This window comes from Larimichthys crocea, chromosome XXI (assembly GCF_000972845.2).
Source record: "Larimichthys crocea isolate SSNF chromosome XXI, L_crocea_2.0, whole genome shotgun sequence".
Lineage (NCBI taxonomy): Eukaryota > Metazoa > Chordata > Actinopteri > Sciaenidae > Larimichthys > Larimichthys crocea.
Window position 1 is genome coordinate 18,129,072 of NC_040031.1, and position 13,408 is coordinate 18,142,479.

Sequence of the window (13,408 nt, forward strand, 5' to 3'; positions counted from 1 at the left end):
CAGGCACTGGATTTTGACTTGTTTTTGGATGACAGGACTCTGGCCTCCAGTCATTATGAGCCACCTGATAAACAACTGAACAGAAGTCTCCTGTCTGTACATATAAACATTACTAATCCCCCCAAACCAAAAAGGAAAAAAAGATCAGAGGTCAATCTTGGAGCATCTGTGCTAAACTTACATAGGTTAGGGCAAATAGCTCACATGTGACAGAATGTCATAAAGCATACTCCTTTAAACACAGTCCAACCCCTGGGCTAGATTTGCAGGTGGTCGATTGCCTGGTCTTCATAGAGGTTAGCTCTTAGGGAGTGCTAAAAGCTGCAGGTCTGAAAGTGAGTCCTATCATCAGAGGAGGCCTTAGTGCCAACAAGACCCAGATAATGACAACTCTGACCTCAGTTAAGTACATAACACAGCAAGAGCTCTTGGATGTGCTGCCCAGAACAATGTACGGGGAATAGAGAAATGCTGCGCCAGGGCCACAGCTGGGACATACCATGCCAGTGGGCTTGCCATTTTGATTAGGGGTAAGTAAGCCTTTTAACTTAGTTAGATTGAAAAGAAAAAAAGGCTGGGTGGAGTTTCTTTTCATATCTTTTCGCCTTATAAAGCCTACTTGACAACACAGTGGTTCAACGCTTCCCTACAATGGGGAAATTAACCATTGCGGTGCATGTCAGAGGCCTAATGCGTATTGCAGATTATATGTGGAGGAAAATAATGAAATGAGGTTTGGCAGTGCCACCGTGAGGTTAGGGCTGGATTTCGTGTATCTCGAGGCATCCTGGAGCCCATCCAGACGGCCCCGCTTTTGGAGTTCTGTGAACTGGAGATGAGAGGAGTGCTCCCTCTTTCTGCAGGCTCTAAGTTGGAGTCTTTGCTGTAGGGTTCAGTGGACCATGAGAAAACACCAGTGAATCCGTCACCATCACCCCTCCTGGGACAAAGCTGGCTGGTCACTTCTGAAGCTCCAGTGACCCAAGGCTTGAACCCTGCTGCTCTCCATTCCCTGCCCTACGCAGCCACTGGGAATCTATGACCTCAAGTTCATCGAGAATCACACACTTGCATGGCAGCTTCAAAAGCAATGGCTGGCTCTGTCTTGTTTTTAAACTGTGTTGTGCCCTCCCCTGGCTCTAAGCAAATTAACAAAATATTGATAAGCGCACTATCCCTGCTTAAGAATTATTAATTTAGGTCACCAAGACATTATGGAAACAAAGCTCTGTTTTTTAAAAATATTTGAGTCTCCACATCAAAAAACATATCATGAAAATATGAGAATAGTTATTATTTTGTAATAGCTTTCTTACTGCATCCAAGCCCAGATGGCTCTTAATTGGTTGGCAAAGGGAGCAAAAGGTCTTTTTTTTTGAGGCGTGAGTGTGTGATTGTTGCTGCTGAATTGCTGCTGTGAAAGGCTGGCTGCATGATGTGGAGATGGAACAGTGTGAGAACAGGTCACACAATGGAGCCACCAGCCTTGCACGCGGGGGGATGTTGGGGGTATGTGGTGCGTGACTGTTGGAGGGGGAATCGAACAACAGCTTAAGACAGAAAGGTGGAGATATGTAAGGGAAGGTGGTCATACAGAAAATCTACCAAGATTCATTATCATCGTCATTAAGACATTTGTAAATCAATGACAGTTGTCTCATGTAGCACAATGCTGCTCACGCACAGTATTTATATTCAAAATTTCCAGTATGAACTAAAAAACTTTTAAAATTCAGTTTAACTGACACTCTGTTTGTGTTGGGTACCAAAACTAACATTTATTAACAACAGTATTATAGTAGTTTTTATGCTACAATGATTTCCACTAGCCATTTACGTTATTTACATTACTGCCTGCAAAGATATGATCTATATTATATATATACTGTATATAATATAATATAAATATATTTTCAGTAAATAACCTTTTTTTTGGTTGACCACTTAACCAAATAATTCCAACACTGTAAAACAGACGGATTATCCACAAATTGGAATATACAAAACATCAATATTTCAGCCCGAAAGGTTTGGCACTGTGCCAGTTTACTCTATAGTAATTATACCACATCAGATATGAACTAGGTTAAACTAGGATAGTATCACATGGTGATCGCAAGTGAAAAGCCATATCATATCATATTACAATCTTCAGTTTAAGAACATTTTGAATTCCTAGTCAATTCTAACAATACCAGACAAGAAGTTGTGGATTAAAGAACTGTTGTGCCAAAAACATTTCAAATGTTGACCCCAAAACTCTGTGTATTCAATTACTTTGCGTATTGTTATCCTTACACTGCATTTACTCTAGTTTCTGTAAGTCAGTAAAAGTTGCATACTTTTAATGAGTTGTGTATTTTTTTTTTTTACAACAAATGCTGTACTTTGCTACATTTCAAATAGCAATCATTACAGCATAAGAACAAAAGTGGCATTGAAAAGTCACCATAAACCATGTGCGAATGGAACAAAGGAAATGTGTTAAATCAGCGGCTGCAGCAGAGAAGAAGCTGCTGGTGTGTCTGCGGTCACAGGAGAGCAGAGCTCCATGTCCAGATAGGAAATACACTGTACTCAGCTGACATGCTGGAAAAAATGTTGAATGTTAACGTTCACTTGACAAGTGGTCAGGATGGTATGAGGGGTGTGTTTCCACCAGGGCGGGGCCTAGCAGTGTGTGAGCAGTACAAAAAATGCACAATAATGCAATAACATTAAGGGTGATGTCATTTTAGCTTATGGTTAGCATCATTGCATCTTGGCATATGTTTAAAGAAAAATACATGTACCTTAACTAATTTAATGCACCACCCAACAAGCATGTTAAGTGACCCAAATTGAACACACCTACAAAGTTGCGTGACCAACAGGTGCATGTCAGTTCTGGCTAAATGTTAAACTACTCCCTGTTCCTATTGTGATATAAGGAACTTTTAGCTTCAATGAGGTGCATGAGCACTCATTCAGTTTAAAATGTTTTTTAAAAAAACTGTTGAATGAGAGGTTGAACAGATGGGCAGGCTGTGGAGGAATTTGTGATGCATGCGACTCAGAACGCAAGTTCAGACAGGTGAGTGCAACGACAAACTCACTGATGGGTGTGTTCTCCAATGAGTGACAATGTCAACAACTACGGCATTGCCTAGTAATATAGCATTGTGTAAAAACAACTTAGCGGTCTCTTTGCTTATATGCTTTGCTTAACATATGAGTTTGAATTGTCAATACAATTTTGTGGTGTCTGTCTTGGTGATGCTTTAGTCTATTGTTAGTATTCTACAAGAAGTATTTACGTGGTTGTGAATTTCTAACTGATAAACAGTTGTATGCACGTGCTGCAAAGTGCTCATGAATAGAGAAGGAATTTATTGTTGGTTTGGACACTGGGCTTATTATTGGTGTGATGTTTTTTTCACTAGTGTATACGTTGTCATTTAATGCAATTTATTTTGTGTCTAAGGTGTTTAACTCAATTGTTTTATCATATTCCATTAACATCATCATATACACACACTTTTCTAAATACATTTTAACTGATCTAGTTTTTACTTTAATCTTTAATTTTACTTATCCTAGTACTCTTTTCATCCCTGTGTATGCCATATAGTATACTCAAAGAACCTTATTTCAACACACTACTGCCTCCCACAGCTGCATTATTACACATGCGTTTGTGGGTAAAATAAATTTAACCAAGCCATCTTTGCTTAATAAAAACACTGCTATGTCTGCCAGTATCTGGGAGAGGAGATAAAACCATGAAAAATGAAGACCTAACACTTGTGCAACACCTTCTAACAGGATGTCTTCATGAGCAAGGGGCAAAATTAAGCTGTGTCAAAATGGCAGGCCATGGGAGAGGTTGCGGTAGACATCAAATCAACAGAAGTCCAATACAGGATCCCATTATCAATGACACTATATGGGTGCCCCCAGCCAAAAGTCCCCTGCACTGCAGAAGTTAAGGTGTTGCTTGATTCATTAGTGCCTGTGTCTGAGCCGAGGTGATGGCTCCCTCATTGTCCTGAGAGGGGTGACAACTGGAATGTCTTTTCTTCCTGTCAACACTATGTCACTTTAATTTCTTTTTCTGACGCCCAGTCTTGACACCTGGAAAGGTTTGACCGAGTATGGTAGCAAGGGATCATAGGAGAGTCCTATTTAAAGGGAGTGGTTGACACTGTTGACATTTCACTCTCCTTCTTCCTTGCAGACTCACCTTTTCTTGTAAGAATGGAAAAACGCATTGCATTAAAAAGGTAGATAAGTTGTTCATTGTTTGAAAGACCAGATAATGATCAGTCATAACTCAGATGTTCTCTAAAAATTTGGCCAGACACTGACACTATCATCTGCATGTTTGAAACTGATCACAGATGGCCAGGGGAGGGATTCTAGATATTAAAATATCTTGCAATAATTTAAATTAAAGATGCAATCTCACTCACAGTATTATTAACACAACTCAGAAGAAGACTTATTCGGGCAATTCCATTGATTAAACTGTACTGATCTCAAATACTGTTACAAAAATGAATGTAGTGCACATTTTTGTCAAGGATTTGTGTTGAAGTATTTACAGTATGAAGTCACCCATAATACAGCGTTAGAATATAATAGCTGTCAATGGATGCACATTGCTAATAATGTAATGTGCCCCTCCCTAAGGGAGCTGATCTCCTCATCTGGGTCATGGTGAGTATTAAAAGGGTTAAGGGTGCACAGTAAATTTATTGTGGGTCTTCCAGCACCAATGGGCCAGAGCACTAATGGATGACCTTGGGGTTTGGCTGTTCCAGACTTGAGGAGATCATGTCTCACCACCTCCCTACCACCAGGATGACCCCAGCCCTCTCTGCCCCTGGCCTCAACCTTTAACTCACTGATCTTTGACCAAATTATTAAGCAGACACCTGCTTTCCGGTGTACGGTCAGAGTGAGGGGAGGAGTCACTCTGGGTACTCTAATTTGATGTAGATGTGTGCTGCGACAGTATCCATCTCGCTAAGGATAAACCCATCTGTTAGGCTTCCCAGCAGTATGACTTTCACTGACGCCTGCATGCAGTGCTATCATTTTACTGTTTATACTGGTGTAAAATAACTTTAGAATTTAATTAGCCTTGATAATCTATTTTAAATACGACATTATTATTTGAAATCATACAAATACTATTGATTTATGGCCACATTATCACCACACAATGCAGCATATAATTTATAAGGACAGGTCCCTGAGTGAGGGGACAAGTATTTGTAGGAGATAAACTTAGGCCCTGCAGCACTTGGCTCCAGTGAAATTATGTCCTGTTTCATGTGTTATTTGTACAATGTAGCATTCAGGTACAGTTCTCCAGGGCTACAATATCCAGTGTGGTGTCCAACAGCAGTTAACAGTTTTTCTTTTAACAAATGAGCAGCTCAATCCTACTCATTTTTCATTTATGTATTTCAGCCTCAAAGCTCATTAATATAAAAGGTGTGATAGTCACTTTAATATATCATTTGTACATTGGGGTAATAAAGACAGACAAAGAAAAACAGACTTTACTTTCATTTAAACTGTTCCTTTTCTCTATGGCTAACACATCCACACAATCACATATTCATACCACACAAATGCACTCACTAACCCTGAAAGTGGAGGTGGGACAGAGAATTTTGCAATTCTGGCAACTATGAAATATAGTCCTCCGTCAAGGGCACTAAGGTAGCGCGACCAGCCCCAAAGACTGCTACCGACCTCAGGGACTAGTATGTGTCAAACTTGAGGAGAAAAAAAGGAAAGTGAGAAAGAAAAAAAAATGCTGCCATTAAGGTATAGCTAGGAAATGACACTGACCTAGGTCTGCCATCTTGCATTGTCCCACCATCTGCACAAATGTGAACTTTGCCTTTAAATCGTGGCTTCTCAATTAACATGTCCAGCTGGGTGGAGAATTTCGTCAGCTCCCTAATATCATTACTGCCACACCAGACTGTGATATAAATATTAAAAAAGTGCCCAGAGCTCTTTGCTTGCTATGTGACTGCTTCTGCCTCCTGGGTTATAATGAAGTGCACCTACATAGCAGGCTAACTGTAGAAAGTGTGGTCTTATTAGGGCTCCTGCAGACAGTAAGACAGAAAGGATAAATGTCTACGGTCATCTCTCTTTGTGAGTTCTTATTCTCTTCTACTTATGTGGGATCTTAGACACAAGGCAGCACCTACATAGCAAAACAACACATTCTCCAATGCTCTGTGATGGCAGAGGCTCAAGCCTCTTTCAGATATTCTAGTGGTCTCAGACAAAGAGGGTTTAGAAAGCATCAAGTCTTCTTCCAAAATGCAAGCTGTGTGGTCTTTGTGATAGCCCCATTACAGCATGAAGGACTCTTACTTTAGGCTGTATGTCTGTGTATGTCTGTCTGTGTTTGCTTGTATGGATAACTGTACTTTCCAGGAAAGGAGATCTTAAGAGGAAGTCTTTGAATGTAGGACATTGGCGCTGTAGCGGTTAATCTCCCCCCACGGCTTTACAGCCGGCTGTGGATTTAGGAGTTGGCATCATAACTGACCAGTGCTGTTTGATTAGATAACAGGGGATCTACTGCAGGCATCAATGGTCCACCGTGCTGAAATGAAACAGTTTGCTCTCCGCCCATTCTGCTTAGAACACGATGGGGGTGATTCTTCAACAGTCTGATGCCACAAGCTGCCAAGCAGTGTCCACCACAGCGATACTACGATCATGGTGATAACTACGGACAGCACAGGCTTGTACCAGATGTTGGGAATTAGCTGTCCCTTTGGCTGTCATGGGTTGTGCCCTGCAGCTCTCCTTGAGACTCACTGTGCAGGATTGCAGGTGTTGATGAGATGCCAAAAAGGCCATGGGAGGGTACTTAGGAAAAGAAATGGTAACTACACAGTTGCAACATACACTGCATTGCACTGACCATGTTTTTGGCTTTTAAGACAGTCCCAGCGTAGCCAAAGATGCAGACTGATGGCTCATTATGCTTGGTGAACATGTTGACCAGATGAATACCCTTTTGTCTACATTTGATAATAAGAAAAGTTGAGCTCCACATGGATAAGGACTCTGAGGGGACAGACTGAGGAGCAGGAGGCTCCACATTTGCTGCAAATCTTGTGTATAAACTCCAAATTAAATTCAAGCCATTATTTGCCATTTCTATTTCTATCATGCAGCAATGCCACAAATAAACCCTAAACACATAACATATCCGCTGTATGCTATATGTTCATTGGTGTACTCCAATTGCTATTGTGAATGAATTTGTTGTTGTAGATTACAGCAAAGCTTCTTTCTTTGGCACAGGATTTCTCTTCAATTTCAGTAGCTGAACAAAACTGTATCCTGGTATTCTGACATGGTCTATAATTTAGAAATTGAAATTACCCCCCCAGAGTTTGAACGTCAGTTGGCTTAGAAACAATATCACTGTTTTAAGCACTACAGTGTAATAAATCAAATTATACTAAGTTTTACATACTGAAAAGGAATCGTACTGAATGATTTCACATGTTACCCAGTGTTTCATACAAGTTCTCTGAAGGCTTGTATGGCAGCAGGAGGACTGACTGGTTAAGCTCAGCCCTGTGGTAGAGGCCCTTTGTCCCCTAAAACGAAATATACTCTGAGTGCATGGGGGTGGATGTCACTTCAGATACAGATGCATTTGGGGTCTGCATGGGGGAAAATAATGTGCAACAATGATATCTTTGATCATTGCTAGAACTCCCCAACACAGGAACTGTGTCGAGTGTGGTTATCATCAACCCATTTCTATTCCCCCAGCACAAATCATTTCATGGCTCCTTCATCCCATGTGCCAGAACTGGGTTTCAAAAGCAATTTCAGCTGAAAAATAAGGTGCTTTTCTTCAATTTTCAAGCCATTTGTATCAGGGTTAGTGTTGTTTACCTAGGTAGTACACTGGTATTTACATACCTCTTTAAAGAAAAAAATGGCCTGGTATGATTTATGGACTGCAGCAAGAGCGCAATTTTCTATGTCGTACACCTAATCTGAGAGGGTATGGAGAAAGGTCACATTGACCATACAAATACCATGGCCCTTCCACAGAGAGTGGGTGGATATTCATTGTCTTTTAAAAAAAAATGTCAGTTATGGTCTGATTTATGATATGCAGAGCACACCAGGCTCGACAACACCTTTGGTTTCAGCCTTATTTTTGGGTCGATGAAATGGAGAGAATAAGAAAAAAGAATCATTTATCTTAAACTACTGTCTTTGATAAAACCATGGACATACAATGCATATACTGTAGGTAGCAATCATGTTATAAATTTTCTTTTGTATTTGTTTATTCGTTTTTTTCTATCACAATAAAAAGAACAATATCAAAAGCAGCAAATGACTTGTGTCATAATTAAAAAGAACAAATAGGGACAGTGAGAACAGAGAGAGAGAGAGAGATGCTGTCAGGTGTTAGGATCAATGCCATGTTTCAGAGTTGTAACCTTTAGCCTCCCCCTTGACTTGTGTGATATGATACCATGACTCTGATAGAGATGGCAAATACATTTTCACGTACTTAGTGAACACGATACCACTATGAAGCCTTCTTTCTTCCCTTTAATTTCCCAAACACATCTTTCCTCCATGGTGTCTGGCATGAATTTGATCTGCACGACAGGAAAGGATAAACCATGTTCAATCCCTCTTATGATTTATTAAAATATCATTGCTTACAAAGACGGCATCCTGCCTTGGGTGATGTTTATTGCCCACACATAGTTAACTATCAATGAGAATCCTTTAATTTATTATCCATTAAAACCTGACATTGTCAGTGTATGTTCATTAATATTAATACCAACTCTGTCTTCCATGGTATAGCCGTGTGGCAAGGACGCTTGTTTCCGCTGGAGAGAATAAAGGGAAGAATCGCAAAAAGGTCAGCCAATTCACAGAACTGCTGAAACACTAAGCAAAATAATAAAGGGCATCACAATCAAGATATCATCCTGGGACAATCCAATGAGTTGAAATGACAGCACCCAAAACAATTGTGAGGCTGACACGATGTATGCTTTATTTCAGGTGAGTTACATTTCAAGCGGCTACAATTACTCGATGAGAAAAGCTCAACTGTTGTACGTGTGTTTGGGGTTTTCTTTGTCAGGTTGAACTATTCATATCAAAAAAGGTTGGGTGAGATCAAATGTGGGCTTCTTTTGTTTCGGAAATAAATTAAGAAACACTGCCTGCCTAAGAGGCAACATTTCTGTTCTGCATGCGTTTGTGGTTTTGTAGTTTTGCTCTGGTACCAGGACACATTTGACTAGGAAGAAATGGATCCATATAATATAAAAAGGAAAAGTGTAGAGTATCACTTTTGAGATTCTGTTTCATGTTCAGCATTACACGCTCATTATTTACAGTGTGCTCACTCCTTCCATGGATGGACCAATTTATGGGGAAGCAGAGGATCAAGTTCAGTCCTAATGACAACCCCTCACTGACCTCTCCAGAGAAAACAAATGGAGCCCCAAGGTGATGTTTCAATATCACTAACTACTTGGGTGTCCTAGGGAAAGGAACAGATGTAGCCCTGAGGATGAGGAAGGGGTGAGGTGCAGGTCAAGGTCACCATACGCCAAGGTTAGGGTCAGATAAGCACGGCTGGCTCGGGGTCTTCACATGCCCACGGGCCATAAAAGGGAGGCGTGGACTGAGATTCAAGAGCTATGGATCAAGTGTTATTCCACTGAGGGCCTGAGGGGCGGGTGAGGGCAGGGGCACTGAGGTTCAGCACTGTCATATGCCTGGGTTATACAGTTGGTCTCATTGCTTGCTTTGGGCTGTTGCTGGTAGAGCACTTGCTAAATAACTAATGTGTTTATCAGAGAAGAAAGTGACAAATCATCCACACTAATGCAAATGTATGGTGTGAAACTATGTAATAACTATTCAGCTTGTTGTAAAATTAGCTGCTACTTCTGTTTGATAATTTGATGCAGTTATAGGCAAATATACTTTACATATAAGGTTAAAATTCTCTTAAATCTCCTTAGTTCATAATTAAGTAGTAGGATTTCAAAGAGAAAACGCAACAAAAGCCTGACGCCATTTCTGCTCAACAATGCAAATTCATATGTATATATACTATGTTACAGCCACAAGAAATTATCTCTAATTGGAAAAATCTAAATGAATTACTTCAGGTTATTTGTTAAGACTATGAAATGTCAGACTATGCCATTAGTTGCTGTGGGAGATCCCATGGTATTTGGAGAGGAATAAATTGGCTCTAGCACATTTATTTTTTACTTAATTAATAAGATAACCTAAGTGATTTATTTGATTCCCCAGACTGTATGGCACAATAATAACCTACAGTACGAGGTAAATTTGCTAAATGTGTTCAACTAGAGAAGGACAACAGGAACAGAGTGAGACTGCAATTACTGTCATATTCATGGGGAGGAGGATGCTAATAGGGAGATTTTCTGCTCCAGATCAAATCAAATGTAAATGTATCCTGGTGGGTTGTGCTTCCTTTAATTAGAAGGTGCAAGTAGTTTGATAAACTCTTAAAGATTGTGGTTCCTCTGGTTGTCAGCTCATTACATGTCTGCTCACACTGCTGCAGCACTATGCAGTGCATAAAGCTTTTCCATATATTATACTACACTGTATTATATACTGTGCAGTGTGCAGTTATAATGAGTGAAACATCCTCGTAGAGAATATAAAGACATCCAATGTCTCTATTCATCAATTATGACTCAAATAAGAATTCATAAGTAATGAAGAGTGTTGATCCTCTATTCATTTATTATTCATTTTTCAGGTGAAAAACAAAGGCTGACCCCTCATATAATGAGGACATTAAGAAGGTTCTACACAGACTGAAACAAACAAAATCAATTAGGATCTTCCAAATCTTCTGAAAAAGTATCTATTCATGGAAAACATCTTTTAAACTGAATTATAATTTATTGTTTATAAATATATGACACTCCTCTCTTCACCGCCAATAAACTGGACTGTATATGTATAAGGTATGCTTGAAACCCCCCCCTTCCCTTCCCTCCCCAAACTTTCACAGTATCTCGTTATGAGGGAAAAGTTCTCTCATTATAAGTAGAAAGTGTATGTCGCCAAAGCAAGAAGGGTTACTGACTTTAACAAGTACATTTTCTCAATATAATAAGATGCTTTTTTTTTTAAACTTAATCCATTGTTAAAAGAATAGCATTTCAAAAATTACACTGATGGTTGAAGGTTATACCAGATGAACATGCTGTCCGACGAGCAATAAAGCAACATCCTGAATACCGCCACCGAAAAGAGAAGGCAAAGGAGCTGCAGAGTCGACATAATGCATATTATATATTGTCTGTATAAAAAAGTATTTTCTATCACTTAACAAGATTTCAATTTGCCTGATTTTTTTTGTTGTTGTTCTGAAAGGAATTTACACATCTCCAGGTCACACACATACTCAAACTCATCCATTTCTGTGATGTTGTGATGCCTGTACATTCTTTTGCTATCACAATCAAACTGTATTATTACAACTTTTATCATCGCAGCAAGATATTTATGTAGTTATAATACATTTTTTATGTTGTTAAATAATGCAATACGTTATATAGAAAATCCATGTCAAGTATCGATATAGCAAATATGACATCAAAGTATTGTGCATTGAATACAAGGTGAATTAATTCATCATTTTAATTGATCACCGTTTATTTAATACTATGGTGCATGCATCGACTATAATACTAAAGCATCCTCATATATGTCAAATACAAGTTGGTACCAAGTTAATCATTTCTCACCGATGATGTGCTGTGTCGTGTCATTCTCTCACGCACCTTCGTTACTATAGCTGTTGTTTTAATGAGATCTTAAGAAAAGCTGTTGACAGTGAGTATATTAACATTATTAACAGCACGCATGTCAACTGACTGTTGTCATAAAATGCGATAAGCTAAGTTAGTCAACATATAGCTAGCGTAACAGTGAGAGGGCTCAAATAAGACATAAGGAACAGATAAGACCACGGACCGAGAGAGCGGGGGAGAGAGAGGGAGAGAGAGAGAGATGACTCCCAGAAGGTCACTCCTTTTTTGTAGTCAATAATTGACATTTAAACACACGTTTCAAACGTCACTGATAAAATTACGCGAGATAATGGAGAGCGAGCTGCTTACACTGGCATGCAATTATAACCATAATGAGATGCAAAAATGCAAATGTCTTTGTGCATGCTCCAGCCTCCTTTTGTGGGGTGCCGCGGCGTCTGTGGTGGATGATAGATGCCACGCTGGTGGTGGTAGACAGAATGGTGACATGTGGGAGAGGGAGCAAGCAGAGAACAGAACTGGGGCAAATATGCCACACACCCTCACAAAAGTAAATCCCATAACTGCCTTAGCTAATGCTTCCCTGAATGCACTCCAAATCTATATAGTTAATTAATTGCTACAGATATTCTTTTTCAATTAATGTGGAAATACATGAGTTACAGTCTGTTTATAGCTGTTTCGAAATAGAAAGATATTTAACGTATCAACACTGCTTAAGATACAGGAAGAATATCATCTTCACGCCCACAAATACACTTTTTTTCTGATGAAAGTGAAGTTTAAAACGTGTTAGTCTAAGAGAAAATCAGCCTGTCTTGTCAAAATATACAGTTTCTTGTGTATAAAAGAAGACACTGACATTTTAACATACTTTATATTTAGCAGCATTAATTTAAATCGCTGACGTCAATGTTTGAACTGGTTATTTGTATTGATCTTAAATTTCAAGTTTCAAATGCAGCAGCTGAAAACATCCTACACTCTGCATGCCACAAATACATGGCACAAAGCCTTGGCTGATATTTGTCTTTGAATAACATTAAAATAATGTAAGTACACATTCCTATAGGCTGATTCCGTCTTTTTTAGGTTCAACCTTTCCAGACCTGTCGCCCACCCCACTACCTCTGAAGGCTGATAAGAATGGCACACAAAACATGCTAGCAGTCATGCTGTTTGTTAGAAGCAATTAATTTCTCCGAGGCCTTCATTCCATTCAGGGTAAGCTTTTGTGCTCTAAATCCTACTATTCTGAGCTTCTCTTGTGCTACGTAGGAGGGTATGAGAGAGTGGAGGATCGGAAAAGAGAGGGAGAGCCCGAGACAGAAGCTTTGGATGACAGATTATCTTGGGCCAGTTAAGCATGTAATTGCTCAAATGAGTTAAAATCCCTTCAAATATCTGTCTCTGCACCTCATCACACCACTTCATACATTCAAATATTTGACAATTGACAAAGATAAACCTAAAAGGGGTCTTCAATAGCCAGCTGCTAAGACTTTTTTTCAGCTTCAAAAGGGAAAAAAAAAAAAACTGCTGTCATGCTGGTC

The 13,408-nt window shown here is 39.5% G+C and overlaps 1 long non-coding RNA gene across 2 annotated transcripts in view; it reads right to left on the minus strand.

The window, feature by feature from the left end:
• Nucleotides 1-13,408, minus strand: part of LOC113744172 (uncharacterized) — a 69,655-nt gene that overhangs the window by 14,165 nt on the left and 42,082 nt on the right. The window lies entirely within an intron of this gene.